At 56.9% G+C, this 6000-nt stretch overlaps 1 pseudogene; it reads right to left on the reverse strand.

Annotated features, from left to right (window-relative positions):
* The window catches only part of LOC131827897 (uncharacterized), a 104212-nt pseudogene extending 100868 nt beyond the window's left edge, over positions 1-3344 (reverse strand).
* Between the last annotated feature and the right edge of the window lie 2656 nt (positions 3345-6000).

Raw genomic sequence — 6000 nt, forward strand, 5'->3', positions numbered from 1 at the left:
AACACTCTGCTGCATGCCCGATCACGGAAAAGACGGGACAAGGACGCCCTCCTTGGGGCACACATTCTTGGATGCCTCCTGAACAGGGAGGTCTGAAACGGGCGGGCAGGGGGCTGGCAGGTGGGAGGACGGGGTGGAAGCACCAAGCATGTGCCACAAGAATACATCGGGACGACCCAATTGCCCCCACACCACACACAGTCCTGTGAAAAAAAGAAGCAGCCGTGAGACCCAGAAGCACAGAACAAGCCTCCAACGCCTCAGCTCCAGGAACGAGCTTCACGGAGGAGGAAGCCCATCAACTCCGATTTCCTCTAAAGCCAGGAAGCCTTCTCTCTGACAGTGGTGAAAGTACACACCCCCTGAGGGCTTTGGTTTCACCCCAGGAGTCTGTGGGTGCCTCCAGCACCTCTGCTGCGACAACCTGTTTCAGGGAGACAGAGTCTTTTCTCACAGGTACCTGGTAGCAGACCGAACGAGTGGGTCCTGAATTTAGAGCCAAACCGTTCTCCGAGAAAAGTGTCCTCCCCTGAATAGCGTCCGCAAAGAGAGAAACACAGATGATAGAGGAAGCGGCAGGCTCCTGAGGGGAGAGCTCCCGGGCTAAGCGGCCGGACTCTGCCAGCTCAGCGCCTGGGTCCTAGGCCAGGAAAGCCCTCGGCTAACTCAGAGTGTGTGAGAACGCCTGACGTAGTGTCCCTCTGCCTCCCTGTGAGAAAGAAGTCACGGTGGAATGCAACACCATCCCTGCCCACGACGCTCCATAGATGAGAGAAGAAGCTTCCCGAGGGGCGAGAGCAAGGGCTGAGGGGATGGTGGCTGAGGGCTGAGCGCCTTGTGTAGAACACGGGGAAGCTGTCTGCAACCTCAGAGTGATTCTGAATGCCTGAGGTAAATTCCCTCTGACTCCCTGTGAGAAGGAAGTCAGGTTGGGATGCCAACACTCTCCTCACACACGTCACTCCATGGAGAACGATGCCTTCACAAACCTGAGCTTGCATGATGTGAGAGAGAACCAGAGCCTTACCTCCAAGAAGGAAGCCTGAAGCTGAGCTTCCTTTCGCCTGCAGACCTCTCTGGGGAGGGGAGAAAGAGTCGCACCCACGTGTTGGTGCGGAGGCCTGAGGAAGGTTCCAGGTCCTTGGGACGGAGGACATCCGAGAAGGTGCCCGTTCACTCAGCGTCACAGAAGCCCCGCACGAGAGCGTCAAAACCGACTCCTGCTGCTACAGTGAAAGCAGGACCCACAGCAGAACACACACTCCAGGTGTGAGTGCGCGGGAATATTTATGATAGCAGCCCCACTTCTCTCAGAAGGAGACTCGCCGTCAGTCGAACCCAAGGTAGCAAACCTTTGGGAAAACACCATGCTGCATCCCCGTCTCGCAGAGAGGAGAGGTCGGCAATGGTCTCCTTGGGGCACACATCTTTGGAGTCTCCCTGAATATCGAGGAGGGCCGAAATGGGGGGTGACGGGGCAGGCGGGTGGAGGGGTGGAAGTGCAAAGCAAATGCCACAAGAGTACTTCGGGATGACCCAGTTGCCCTGCACGCCACACTTAGTCCCGTGAAGAAAGAAGAAATTGTGACACTCAGAAGCTTCATGGAGGAAGCCCAGTCAGCTCTGATTTTTCCTAAAGCCAGTAAGCCTTCTCTCAGGTGGTGGCAAACAGACACACACACTGAGGGCTTTGGCTCCACAAGAGGGGTCAGTGGGTCCTCAAGGACCTCTGTCCCCACAGAGTGTTTCAGAAAGACATAGTCGTTTCTAACAGGGAACCGGAAACCGAAAGAGCCAGCGGGTTCTGAAATCAGAGCAACACGGTACTCCATGGAAAGCATCATCCCCCAAACGGTGTCTGAGAAGAGAGAAGCCTAAATGAGAGAGGAAGCAGCAGGCTCCTGAAGGGAGAGCTCCCCGGCTAAGCGGCCGGACTCTGCCAGCACCTGGGTTCCAGGCAGGGAAAGCCCTCAACTAACTCACAGTGTGTGAGAATGCCTGAGGTAGAGCCCCTCTGCCTCCCTGTGAGAAAGAAGTCATGGTAAAATGCCAACACCATCCCAGCCAACGACGCTCCACAGAGAAGCATGCCTTCTCCAACCTGAGCCTGCACAATGCAGGAGAGAGCCAGAACCTTCTCTCCAAGAAACAAGCCTGAAGCCGAGCTTTTCTTGTACAGGCCTGTCTGGAGAAGATAGTCATGCCCGAGTGTTGGTGCAGAGGCCTGAGGAAGGTTCCCCGCCCTCGAGTCAGAGGGTATCGGAGAAGGCGCCCGTTCACTCAGGCTCACAGAAGCTCCACACAAGCGTGTCGAAACCGGCTCCTGCTGCTACCGTGTCCGCAGAACCCACAGCAATAAGAGCCAGCTGGTCCTGAATTTAGAGCAATACAGATCTCTGGGTAAACCGTGCTCCCCCGAACAGCGTCGGCAAAAAAAGCAGCATAGAAGAGAGAGGAAGTGGTCCAATTCCTGAGGGCCGTGACCCAGGGCTGCGAAGCTGAATCTTTTCCAACCCATGCCCTGTTTGTGCCACGAGCACCTGTGTTGCAAAAGTCAGTTTCAGGAAGATAGAGTCTTTTCTCACAGGTGCCCGGTACCAGACTGAACGAGGGGGTCTTGAATTTAGAGGCATACTGTTCTCCGAGAAAAGTGTCCTCCCCCGAACAGCGTCCACAAAGAGAGAAATACAGATGAGAGAGGAAGCGGCAGGCTCCTTAAGGGAGAGCTCCCGGGCTAAGTGGATTGCTCAGTGCCTGGGTCCTAGGCAGAGAAAGCCCTCGGCTAACTCAGAGTGTGTGAGAACGCCTGAGGTAGAGTCCCTCTGCCTCCCTGTGAGAAAGAAGTCACGGTGGAATGCAACACCATCCCTGCCCACGACGCTCCACGCAGAAGCATGCCTTCTCCAACCTGAGCCTGCACAACACAGGAGAGAGCCAGAGCCTTCCCTCCAAGAAACAAGTCTGAGGCCGAGCTGTCTCGTGCAGGCCTCTAGGGCGAAGACAGAAAGAGTCGCGCTTGAGTGTTGGAACAGAGGCGAGAGGAAGGTTCCCTGCCCTCGGGTCGGAGGACACTGGAGAAGGCTCCCGTTCACTTCGTCCTCACAGAAGCTCCGCACAAGGGCGTCGAAACTGGCTCCTGCTGCTACCGAGGCCACGGACCCCCCAGCAGAATACACATTCCAGCTCGGAGTGTGCGGGAGTACTTCTGACACAGGCCAGCTTCTCTCAGCCTGATCGTCAACGACGGTCGGCCCCAGTGGAGAAAGATTTAGTAAAGCACCATGCTGCATACCCGACCAGTGGAGAGGGGAGGAGATGACAGGGAAGCCCTCCAGGGGACACATGTCCTCGGAGGTGCCCTGAGCACGGAGGCCTGCCCAAAAGAGGAGTGGCCGGGCAGGTGGGGTTGGAGGGGTGATAGCGCAAAGCAAGTGCCACAAGCGTACATGGGGACGACGCAGTAGCCCCAAACGCCACACTCAGTCCCAGGAAGAGAGAAGCAGTTGAACAGCCAGAAGCACAGAGCAAACTGCCAACGCCTCAGCTCCATGAACGACCTTTACGGAGGAAGCCCCGTCAGCGCCAACTTCCCCTAAAGCCAGAAAGCCTTCTTTCAGACAGGGCGAAAGTACAGACACCCTGAGGGCTTTGTTTCCATGCCAGGGGCCTTTGGGTGCTACCAGCACCTCTGGTGCGACAGCTTGTTTCTGGGAGGCAGAGTTGGTTCTCACAGAGGCCCGGAAGCCGACCGATACAGTGGGTCGTGAATTCAGAGCAACACTGTCCTCTGGCAAAAGCGTCATTCTCTGCACGGCGTCCATGAAGAGAGAAGCCTAGATGAGAGAGGGAGCGGCATGCCTCTGATGGGAGAGCTCCCGGGCTAAGCGGCCAGCCACTGCCAGCTTAGAGCCTTGTCCTAGGCACAGAAAGCCTTTGGCTAAGTCAGAGTGTGTGTGAACGCCTGAGGTAGAGACCCTCTGCCTCCCTGTGAGGAGGAAGTCAGGGTGGAATACCAACACCACCCCTGCCCACGACGCTCCACGGAGAAGCATGCCTTCTCCAACCTGAGCCTGCACAACGCAGGAGAGAGCCATAGCCTATTCTCCAAGAAACAAGCCTGAAGCCAAGCTGTCTTTCTCGTTCAGGCCTCTCTGGCAAATACTTAAAGAATCGCACCTGAGCATTGGTGCAGAGGCCCAAGGAAGGTTCATGTCCCTTTTGTGTCGGAGGACATCGGAGAAGGCGCCCGTTCACTAGGCCTCACAGAAGCTCCGCAGAAGGGCATGGAAACGGGCTCCTGCTGCTACCATGACCACTGACCCCCCAGGAATATACACACTCCAGCTCTGAGTGTGCAGGAGTACATCCGACACAGGCTGGCTTCTTTCAGCCTGAACGTAGACGACGATCAGCCCCAGTGGAGAAAGCTTTAGGAAAGCACCGTGCTGCATACCCGACCCACGGAGAGGACAGGACAGTGAAGCCCTCCGTGGGGCACACATCCTCAGAGGTGCCCAGAGCAGAGAGGCCTCCCCAAACCAGGAGTGGCGGGGCAGGCGGGGTTGGAGGGGTAGTAGCCATTGCAATTGCCACAAGAGTACATCGGGACGACGCAGTAGCCCCAAACGCCACACTCAGTCCCCGGAAGAGTGAAGCAGTCGTGACAACAAGAAGCACAGAGCAAGACGCCAAGGCCTCAGCTCCATGAACCAGCCTCACGGAGGAAGCCCAGTCAGCACCGATTTCCTCTAAAGCCAGGGAGCCTTTTTTCAGACTGGGCAAAAGCACAAACACCCTGAGGCAGTGGTTCCTGAATTTAGAGCAACAATGTTCTCTGACAAAAGCGTCCTTCCCCGAAAAGTGTCAAGTGTCGGAGAAGAGAGAAGCCTAGATGAGAGAGGAAGGGACACACTCCTGAAGGGAGAGCTCCCAGGGTAAGCAGCCGGCCTGTGCCGGCTCAGCACCTGGGTCCTAGGCGATGAAAGCTCTCGGCTAACTCAGAGTGTATGAGAACGCCTGAGGTAGAGTCCCTCTGCCTCCCTGTGAGAAAGAAATCACGGTGGAATGCCAACACCATCCCTGCCCACGACGCTCCACGGAGAAACATGCCTTCTCCAACCCGAGAGGGCAAACGCAGGAAGGAGTCAGAGAATTCCTACCAAGAAACCAGCCTGAAGCTGAGCTGTCTTTTCGGGCAGGCCTCACTGGTGAAGACAGGAAGAGTCGCGCCCAAGTGTAGGTGCCCAGGCCTGAGGAAGGTTCCCGGCCCTCGGATCGGAAGACATCGGAGAAGGCTGCCCTTCACTCGGCTCTACAGAAGCTCCGCCCAAGGGCGTGGAAACTGGCTCCTGCTGCTACTGACCACGGACCCCCCAGGAATATACACACTCCAGCTCTGAGTGTGCGGGAGTACTTCTGACACAGGCAAGCTTCTCTCAGCCTGATCGTCAACTACGGTCAGCCCCAGTGGAGAAAGCTTTAGGAAAGAACCATGCTGCATACCCGACCCGCGGAGACGACAGGACGGTGAAGCCCTCCGGGGGGCACACATCCTCGGAGCTGCCCTGAGCAGAGAGGCCTTCCCAAAACCGGAGTGGCAGGGCAGGCGACGTTGCAAGGGTGGTAGCCAAAACAAATGCCACGAGAGTACATCGGGATGACGCAGTAGCCCCAAACGGCACACTCAGTCCCAGGAAGAGAGAAGCACAGGTGACCCCCTGACGCACAGAGCTAGCCGTCAATTCCTCAGCTCCATGGAGGAGCTCCACGGAGGAAGCCCAGTCAGCTCCTATTTCCCCTAAAACCAGAAAGCCTTCTTTCAGACAGGGCAAAAGTACAGACATCATGTGGGCTTTGTTTCCACCCCAGGGGCCTGTGGGTGCCACCAGCACCTCTGGTGTAACAGCCTGTTTCAGGGAGGCAGAGTCATATCTCACAGGGGCCCGAGGGCAGACCGAGCCAGCCGCTCCTGAATTCAGAGCAACAGTGTTTGCTGGCTAA

Source organism: Mustela lutreola, chromosome 3 (genome assembly GCF_030435805.1).
Source record: "Mustela lutreola isolate mMusLut2 chromosome 3, mMusLut2.pri, whole genome shotgun sequence".
NCBI classification, from domain to species: domain Eukaryota; kingdom Metazoa; phylum Chordata; class Mammalia; order Carnivora; family Mustelidae; genus Mustela; species Mustela lutreola.